Consider the following 10,000-nt stretch of genomic DNA (forward strand, 5'->3'; position numbering starts at 1 on the left):
CTCTCTCTCCTCTCTCTCTCTCTCGTTTATTTTCTGGAACTCTGTCTATTTTTGTTTTTTCCCCTTTCCTGTAACTTAAGCTGCTTTAAAAGAGAGGAATCACGATATCTTCGGGGCTAAACTGACCTTAACTTTGAATCCCTTCTCTGCTTAGTTTTTTAATAATCAGAATTCTAACACACACACACACACACACACACACACACACACACACACACACACACACACACACACTAAACACATACACACACACACACACACACACACCAAAAGAACAATATCGTAACAAAATCCAGTTTTAGTGTAACGCAACAAACATAAAAGTAACACAACGCAACACAGCCTGACCACAATGACCAGTATAGCAGTGCAACACAAAACGAACTCCACAGAACAAAATATGCCACCTATATAGTTAAACATATCATGAACAACACGAGGCAATGGCGTGGAAAAGCGTAACATATACACGCAACACGGCGAAGGTGAACGGAACAAGTAACAATGCGGAACGTTGAAGAAGATAGCACCAGAATCCACATGACAGATGGGTCGGCCAGCCAGCGAGCGAGCAGTGCGTCATCAGCATCACTGCTTTTCACTCAATAACTGATGTACTTTTTACCTATTATTTTTACACAATTTTTCCTTGTTACTTTTTTCCTCTCTCTTTACATTACTGTCACACATCAGGGTAGGCGGATGGCTGTGTTCAGACAGGAGAATGTAAGAGGCGGTGGGGCAAATGAGGTCACGATAAGACCCGCGCTGTCCTCACGTGCTCGCTGGCCGACCCATCTATCGTATGTAGAATTAGTAAAGCGAAGGAGGAAAAACTTCTTAAAATCTAAGTTGGAGGTCATAGATATGGAACAACCTTTTTATATTGTGTATGACCTTTGCAGGAGAGAAAACACACCTGGATATAGATTCCTTAATAGAGAAATATCCCTGATATCAGATAATGACCCCATGGAAAAATTGAGAAATATTTTGAGGAACACACCGAACAGTGCCACTAAGATCCGGACATTATGTGAATGACTTTAACCCGACACTGACAGTTCACAATATTTATAAGACTGATAAGTATGTGCCCGATTACCAGCGAGAGGCATTCACAAGACTGAGATTAATGTCACACAATCTAAGAATTGAAACAGGCAGGTGGAGTCGAACGCCAACTGAGCAGAGAGTATGTTTGTGCGACGGTGTTCATGTTCAAACCGAAAAACATGTGTTGTTAGAGTGCACAATGACTGCTGATCTACGTAATAGTTATCAAATGCTCAGATTTGGCGATATAAATGACATAATGGAAGAGAATATCTATATACAGGAAGTGTGTAGCTATATTTTTGAAGTACTGAGTATATACGTATAATATGTAAGAATCACCTCTACATCAAATGCATGTTTGTTACTTTTCATGGACAAAAGTACTTGTACAATTATTTGTTCTTTGTTTATTTTGTAAAAGGATTCTTTTGTCAATAAACAACTAACTAACTAACTATCCTGGATAGCACCTAACGTAGAAACACAGACGAAGCACACAAGAAGCAATGGATTGGTCAAGCTTCAACACTATAACAACGCAGGTCATGTGCCGTCACACAGAGAAATAGGTTAAAATTTCAGTAGTTTTAAGCATAATGTAAACTGAAAGCAAGAAAACACAATTAGAAAGTAAAGTAAGGCAAAGTTAACACTCACTCCTGAACAGGTGAGGCACTTGACAGTCTTGAAGGACAATTACCTGGAAAGAACAGAGTAAATTAATAAGTGAAAAGATGAGGTGTACACACACACACACACACACACACACACACAAATGAAAACACTAAAGCATGCGCGCGCGCGCGCACACACACACACACACACACACACACACACACACACACACACACACACACACACACACACACACACACACACACACACACACATTTACGTTGCAACAACCCTATAGTACTAATATTACATCTGTGTACAAATTAATTCAAATACTCCACGCTGTTCAGAAAATGTGAAATAAAAACATGAAATAAAAGAAGTAATTCATATCAGAAAACAAGTAAAGCTTTTGAGGCGGTAACATTCCAAGCCAAGGAATTTTTCTCTCATTAACCAAAACTTTAAACTTGACCGGGAAGCTACACACCGGAATGTAATAAAATGTGTACAAGTAACTAAAGTCTAAAGCAATTTTCACGTTGATCGTTTCCAATTTACACAAACTGGAGGGAGTTCGTCGCATTCCGTTCTTATTTATTTCATTCTATTATTTTCATTATTATTATCCTTATCATCATTGTTGTTGTTGTTGTTGTTGTTGATGTTACTGTTGCTGCTCCTGCTGTTGCTGGTGTTATTGTTACTGCTGGTGTTGTTGGTGTGTTGTCGTAAGTAGTAGTAGTAGCAGTAGCAGTAGCAGTAGCAACAGCAGCAGCAACAGCAACAGCAATAGTAGCATGCAGTAAATATTACTAGTAATAGCACTATTATAATAAATAACAATACCAATAATAAAAATTATGATGATAATGATGATGATGATGACTGTGATAGCATTAATATTGAACCAATGTTTATTCCTATTATCAAACATCTAGTGAGGTGGAATCCGCGTATGTCAGAGAATGAATGAGAGATGTGCTACACATACATTGGAGGTGAGGTCTGGGGAAATTTAAGCAATAATAACCGGTCTGGATTACAGCAGTGGCACAAGGAAGTTCCCTGATCGAGAATATTTAAAGCAAAACAATTATTTCGATATCTGATTTCCATTAGAAATATACAATTCAAGCTTAATAAAATTAGATTAAAATAGAGATGGGAAGAAATTGGCTCTCAAACAGAGTGGTACATGAATGGAATGGATTTAACTGAATGGAAAAGATTTAGTAATAAAATTGTTACGGCCGAGTAAATAGGTTAAACAAATTTACGGATAAGGATGATAGGTAGCCATAGCATGCATGTTTTATACAGCTACTCCCACGTATAGGCCCGATGACATCTTTTACCTTAACTCATTTTCTTATGTACGTGTGGGAATGTTTGAAGTTAGGGTATATTCATATACCCTAATACATATGCAGAGAGACGCATACTTCTATGTATACGCATACTGAATGAAAATGGCATGAAAGTTCGAAAATCAATATGAAAAGATCCGGCAAGAGGTTGAGTGTGAGCGGGAAGAAAGTGCTCGCGGAAAAGTACTCTGAGAGGATCTGGGTAAAATCTGAATTTTTTTTTTTTTTTTATGTAGGAAGGATACTGGCCAAAGGCAATAAAAATCTAACAAAAAAAATGCCCACTGAAATGCCAGTCCCATAAAAGGGTCAAAGCAGTGGTCAAAATTGGTGGATAAGTATCTTGAAACCTCCCTCTTGAAGGAATTCAAGTCGTAGGAAGGTGGAAATACAGAAGCAGGCAGGGAGTTCCAGAGTTTACCAGAGAAAGGGATGAATGATTGAGAATACTGGTTAACTCTTGCGTTAGAGAGGTGGACAGAATAGGGGTGAGAGAAAGAAGAAAGTCTTGTGCAGCGAGGCCGCGGAAGGAGGGGAGGCATGCAGTTAGCAAGATCAGAAGAGCAGTTAGCATGAAAATAGCGGTAGAAGACAGCTAGATATGCAACATTGCGGCGGTGAGAGAGAGGCTGAAGACAGTCAGTTAGAGGAGAGGAGTTGATGAGACGAAAAGCTTTTGATTCCACCCTGTCTAGAAGAGCAGTATGAGTGGAACCCCCAGACATGTGAAGCATACTCCATACATGGACGGATAAGGCCCTTGTACAGAGTTAGCAGCTGGGGGGTGAGAAAAACTGGCGGAGACGTCTCAGAACACCTAACTTCATAGAAGCTGTTTTAGCTACAGATGAGATGTGAAGTTTCCAGTTCAGATTATAAGTAAAGGACAGACCGAGGATGTTCAGTGTAGAAGAGGGGGACAGTTGAGTGTCATTGAAGAAGAGGGGATAGTTGTCTGGAAGGTTGTGTCGAGTTGATAGATGGAGGAATTGAGTTTTTGAGGGATTGAACAATACCAAGTTTGCTCTGCCCCAATCAGAAATTTTAGAAAGATCAGAAGTCAGGCGTTCTGTGGCTTCCCTGCATGATATGTTTACCTCCTGAAGGGTTGGACGTCTATGAAAAGACGTGGAAATGTGCAGGGTGGTATCATCAGCGTAGGAGTGGATAGGACAAGAAGTTTGGTTTAGAAGATCATTAATGAATAATAAGAAGAGAGTGGGTGACAGGACAGAACCCTGAGGAACACCACTGTTAATAGATTTAGGAGAAGAACAGTGACCGTCTACCACAGCAGCAATAGAACGGTCAGAAAGGAAACTTGAGATGAAGTTACAGAGAGAAGGATAGAAACCGTAGGAGGGTAGTTTGGAAATCAAAGCTTTGTGCCAGACTCTATCAAAGGCTTTTGATATGTCCAAGGCAACAGCAAAAGTTTCACCAAAATCTCTAAAAGAGGATGACCAAGACTCAGTAAGGAAAGCCAGAAGATCACCAGTAGAGCGGCCTTGACGGAACCCATACTGGCGATCAGATAAAAGGCTGTGAAGTGATAGATGTTTAAGAATCTTCCTGTTGAGGATAGATTCAAAAACTTTAGATAAGCAGGAAATTAAAGCAATAGGACGGTAGTTTGAGGGATTAGAGCGGTCACCCTTTTTAGGAACAGGTTGAATGTAGGCAAACTTCCAGCAAGAAGGAAAGATAGATGTTGACAGACAGAGCTGAAAGAGTTTGACGAAGTAAGGTGCAAGCACGGAGGCACAGTTTCGGAGAACAATAGGAGGGACCCCATCAGGTCCATAAGCCTTCCGAGGGTTTAGGCCAGCAAGGGCATGGAAAACATTATTGCGAAGAATTTTAATAGGTGGCATGAAGTAGTCAGAGGGTGGAGGAGAGGGAGGAACAAGCCCAGAATCGTCCAAGGTAGTGTTTTTAGCAAAGGTTTGAGTAAAGAGTTCAGCTTTAGAAATAGATGTGATAGCAGTGGTGCCATCTGGTTAACGTAGAGGAGGGAAAGAAGAAGAAGCAAAGTTATTGGAGATATTTTTGGCTAGATGCCAGAAATCACGAGGGGAGTTAGATCTTGAAAGGTTTTGACATTTTCTGTTAATGAAGGAGTTTTTGGCTAGTTGGAGAACAGACTTGGCATGGTTCCGGGCAGAACTATAAAGTGCATGAGATTCTGGTGATGGAAGGCTTAAGTACCTTTTGTGGGCCACCTCTCTATAATGTATAGCACGAGAACAAGCTGTGTTAAACCAAGGTTTAGAAGGTTTAGGACGAGAAAAAGAGTGAGGAATGTACGCCTCCATGCATGAAATCATGAGTCAGTCAAAACGCCAAGTTGAGTAAAATTATTATGAAGGTTGTAAAAATTGAGTTTACCATTTGTATAATATTGTTATTCTTAGTAGTAGTAGTAGTAGTAGTAGTAGTAGTAGTAGTAGTAGTAGTAGTAGTAGTAGTAGTATTAGTAGTAGTAGTAGTAGTAGTAGTAGTAGTACTAATATTATTGCCGTTATTATTATTATATTATTATTATCATTATTATCATTATTATTATTATCATTATTATTATTATCATTAATATTGCCTTTTTATCATTACCCTTATCATCACCATCACCACAATCACCATAATTATTATCATCAATGAACACCACCACCATCACCACCACCACAACCACCACCACTATCAACACCACCACCACCAACACAGGATTGGCCAGGGAGACGCAAGACATATCTCTCCCTGCCTGGACTTGCCTGAACGCTTCCCTCACGTCCGCACCTCCCAGACAGGACGCGGCGGGGCGGTCAGGGATAAATCTGTCTCCAGCTCGTGATTCTTTCCACCCTCCCGCCTAAACCCTGGGCCGGTGTGAAGCATTGATAATGTACCAACACCACCACCCCCACCACCACCACCACCAACAACAACAACAACATCGCCACTACCACCATCGCCACCACCACCACCACAAACTACTACCACCATTAAAACTTTAAAACTACTATTGCAACTTCAAGTATTATTTCAGCAACATCAGTATCAAGAACTACTACTACTACTACTACTACTACTACTACTACTACTATTACTACTACAAATTACCCAAACTAGATTGACCAAAGTGACAAGAATTAAAAAAACAAAGGTAAGAAAGGTCGAGAGAGAGAGAGAGAGAGAGAGAGAGAGAGAGAGAGAGAGAGAGGAGAGAGAGAGAGAGAGAGAGAGAGAGAGAGAGAGAGAGCAAAGCAGACATACAGGCAGACATAGACAAACACAGACTGAGACAGACAGACAAACCAGAAATAAGAAAATACGAACTAGGAAAGATGAAAGAGACGAGTGAGTCACGAGAAAATGAGAGCAAGTGAGTGAAGGGGGTGTGAGCGAGAGAGAGAGAGAGAGAGAGAGAGAGAGAGAGAGAGAGAGAGAGAGAGAGAGAGAGAGAGAGAGAGAGAGAGAGAGAGAGAGAGAGAGAGAGAGAGAGAGAGAGAGAGAGAGAGAGAGAGAGAGAATCGAGGGAACAGAGTGAGAAGAGGGAAAAGAGAGGAAAGTGAGGACAAGAGTGTTCCCTTTTATATGGAAATGGAGGCCTTATATTCTTGGTGCTGTTGGTCTGAACATGTATTACAGCCAGAGTAACTGTGTGCCGGCCCTCGAGAGCCAACACACGGGGCGAAAAAGGCTGTGAGTAAACGTGGGAAAAAATGGATGGGAAACTAGAAAAAAATGGAGGGGAGGGAAAACTGATGAAAAATAGGGTAAGTACATGGGACAAAATGAAAAGTAAAGGACGAGGGGGGGGGGGAAACGTGCCCAAAGGGAGGAGGGAGAAAGGTGGGTAAAAAAGGGGATAAAGGTAAAAGGGAAATAAAAATGGACGAGTGAATAACGTCAGAGAGGAAAAAATGAGGAAAAATTGTTAAGAAAGTGACGTAAAGGCAGAGGTACAATTATACTCGTGAAGGGTGAGGGAAAATATTAAAATACAGGTAAGAAAATTGAGACTAGACCGAATAGAAATTTAGTTGAAAAATTAAAAGTAAGAAAAAAAGGAAGGAAACTGGAAGAAAATTAAGTAAAAACTGTCACGGTAATAAAGGGCGACGAAAAAGATGAAAAAAAAAAGAAATATAAAAAAAAACTTGGGGAAAGACAGCAAAAAAATATAGTAAAAGGAAAACAAAACCAAAATGTTAACGTAAAAAAAAAAAAAAAAAAAGAAAACGGTGTAAAATTTCAGTAAAAACAAAAATTAAAAAAGAAAAAAAAAGTAGACGAGGAAAAACTTGGAACCTTTAGTAGGAAAGTGAGAAGATGTATCGATGTTTTAAAAATTGAATTAAACAGATAAAAAAAGGGGGGGAAAGAAAAACATAGGAAAAAAATGTTAGTAAACTGAAAAAAACGGAGAAAAAAAAGAGGAAAAAGTGGAAGAGCAAGAGGAAACATAGAATAGGAATAGAACAGGAAACGGGGTGAGGTAACGGAGTAAAATAAAAATAAAAAATAAAAAAAATAAAAGACCAGGGAAACGGTAGGAAAGTAAAACAAAAACAGAATGAAAATAATTAAACAAATAAATGACGAGAGAAGAAATAGAGAAAGAAAAGGTTGGAATCTGGGACAAACTAGAGAAAAAAAATAGTAGAAATAAAAAAATCGAGGAAAATACGAAAAATCAAGGGAATCGAGACGAAAAGGAAAAAATGGCAAAAAAAAGGAAAAAACTGGAAAAGTAGAGCTTTGATGATGAGAGAGGATGAGAACGGAATACAGGATGAAGAAAAATGTGAAAAATACGAAAAGAGAACAAAGAAAATAGGAATGAGAAAACACTATACATTACAAAAAATGCTGATTCAATTATAGGAATCATGCAGATAAAAAGAATAAAACAGAGAAAAAAAAAAACATCGGAAAAAAGACATGAAATAATCGACTGGAATCTCGGGTGAAGAAATTACAAAGAAAAAATGATTGAAAAAGAAAAAGGGAGAGACAAAAATGAAAGTGAAAAACAGCTCGTTAAATAAAGGGATGAAGTAAAAACTGAGAATCATTAGGTTAAAAAAATATGTAATTAGGAAAGACAGAATAATTCAAACATGGACGTGAAACAATATGAGGAAAATTAGGGTAAGAAAATAAAATAGATGTAAAAAATAAAATGGTTTAAATAAAGCAGTAAGGATGGCAGTATAAAAGGAAATATAAAAAATAATGAAGAGAAAGGAAAATGAAGAAAAGGCGAAAAAAAAAGGAAGAAATTAGAAAAATTAAAAAAAACAAGTGGACAAAGATAGTTGGAATATAAAAAAAAAATAAAGGAAAAAAAGTAAAGTAAAAAAGAAAAATATGAAGGAAAAGCGGATGGGCAGCTGAAAATGAAAAATACTAACAAAAAAACGTGACTTTTATCCTGTCCTCCGCAATTCTGGCGTAGTTTTGGTTTGTGATACATCAAGTTAAGCCACAAAATAGTACTCTCTCTCTCTCTCTCTCTCTCTCTCTCTCTCTCTCTCTCTCTCTCTCTCTCTCTCTCTCCTCTCTCTCTCTCTCTCTCTCTCTCTCTCTCTTACACTAACCTCAAACATAACATAACACACACACACACACACACACACACACACACACACACACACACACACACACACAAGCTTCATCTTCATTACCCTTTTTTTCCCACATTACTTTTAAAACCTCGTCCATGAACAACGATTTTTTTTTTTTTTTTACCTTTTACTTTATTTTTATTCCTCATCCATGAACAGCAACAGACTGACAAAACTCTCTCTCTCTCTCTCTCTCTCTCTCTCTCTCTCTCTCTCTCTCTCTCTCTCTCTCTCTCTCTCTCTCTCTCTCTCTCTCTCTCTCTCTCTCTCTCTCTCTCTTTTAAACCCCGAGCCATTTGGTCTGAAAAGCGAACACAAACAGATAAATAAAGCCAAACAAAAGCAACAAACGTCAGGTGAATCCAGTCCCGCGCCCTCCACGCGTGAAATGGACCTGTATGTTACAACGGACTTTTCTATTTATTCTTTATTGACCTCATTTTGTTGATTTTCCGCCTTTTCGATTTTTCTTTTCTCGCCGCTATAGGGAGGGAGAGAAAGAGAGCAGATAGGGAGAGAGCTGGGCGTGGGAGTGAAAGACAGAGAGAGAGAGAGAGAGAGAGAGAGAGAGAGAGAGAGAGAGAGAGAGAGAGAGAGAGAGAGAGAGAGAGAGAGAGAGAGAGAGAGAGAGAGAGAGAGAGAGCGCAGATAGGGAGTGCTGCGCGTGGGAATGATGGAAGAAAGTGGAAGAAAGGATAAGAGACAAAGAGGGGATAGTGAGAGTGTGGTAGTAATAGAAGGTGGAGGAATAGAGAGAATGAGAGAGAGAGAGAGAGAGAGAGAGAGAGAGAGAGAGAGAGAGAGAGAGAGAGAGAGAGAGAGAGAGAGAGAGAGAGAGAGAGAGAGAGACAAAAGGCTGGACGTGGGAGTGATGGAAGGAAGTGGAAGAAGGGATGAGAGATAGGGAGGGATGAGAGATAGGGAGGGTGTGGGAGGTAATGGGAGGTAGAGGGAGAAAGGATGGGAAAGAGGAAATAAGGATGGTGGGGAAGAGGGGTTAGAATGGGAAGGAATGGGTGATAGGGGAGGAAAGGATGAGAAAGAGGAGATAGGCAAAATGAGTAAGGTGGGAGTGGAAAGTTGATAGGAAAGGACAGGGAATATAAAAATAGATAAATAAATAAATTAAAAATAAAATAAAAGGTAAGGGAGGTTAGGAGCTGGATGAGAGAGAGAGAGAGAGAGAGAGAGAGAGAGAGAGAGAGAGAGAGAGAGAGAGAGAGAGAGAGAGAGAGAGAGAGAGAGAGAGAGAGAGAATTGGGGGGATGGAAAGGGAGGAAGAGGGATGAAAAGAGGCAAAGGATAGAAGATGCATAAAGGTTGAGAAGG

The 10,000-nt window shown here is 39.5% G+C and overlaps 1 long non-coding RNA gene across 1 annotated transcript in view; it reads right to left on the reverse strand.

Moving 5' to 3' along the window:
* LOC135116439 (uncharacterized) overlaps positions 1–10,000 on the reverse strand; it is a 96,006-nt gene that overhangs the window by 43,625 nt on the left and 42,381 nt on the right. Inside the window, exon 2 of the long non-coding RNA XR_010276334.1 lies at positions 1,717–1,759. This is a non-coding gene — a long non-coding RNA (uncharacterized LOC135116439). The remainder of the gene's footprint in view (positions 1–1,716; positions 1,760–10,000) is intronic.

This window comes from Scylla paramamosain, chromosome 3, assembly GCF_035594125.1.
Source record: "Scylla paramamosain isolate STU-SP2022 chromosome 3, ASM3559412v1, whole genome shotgun sequence".
Lineage (NCBI taxonomy): Eukaryota > Metazoa > Arthropoda > Malacostraca > Decapoda > Portunidae > Scylla > Scylla paramamosain.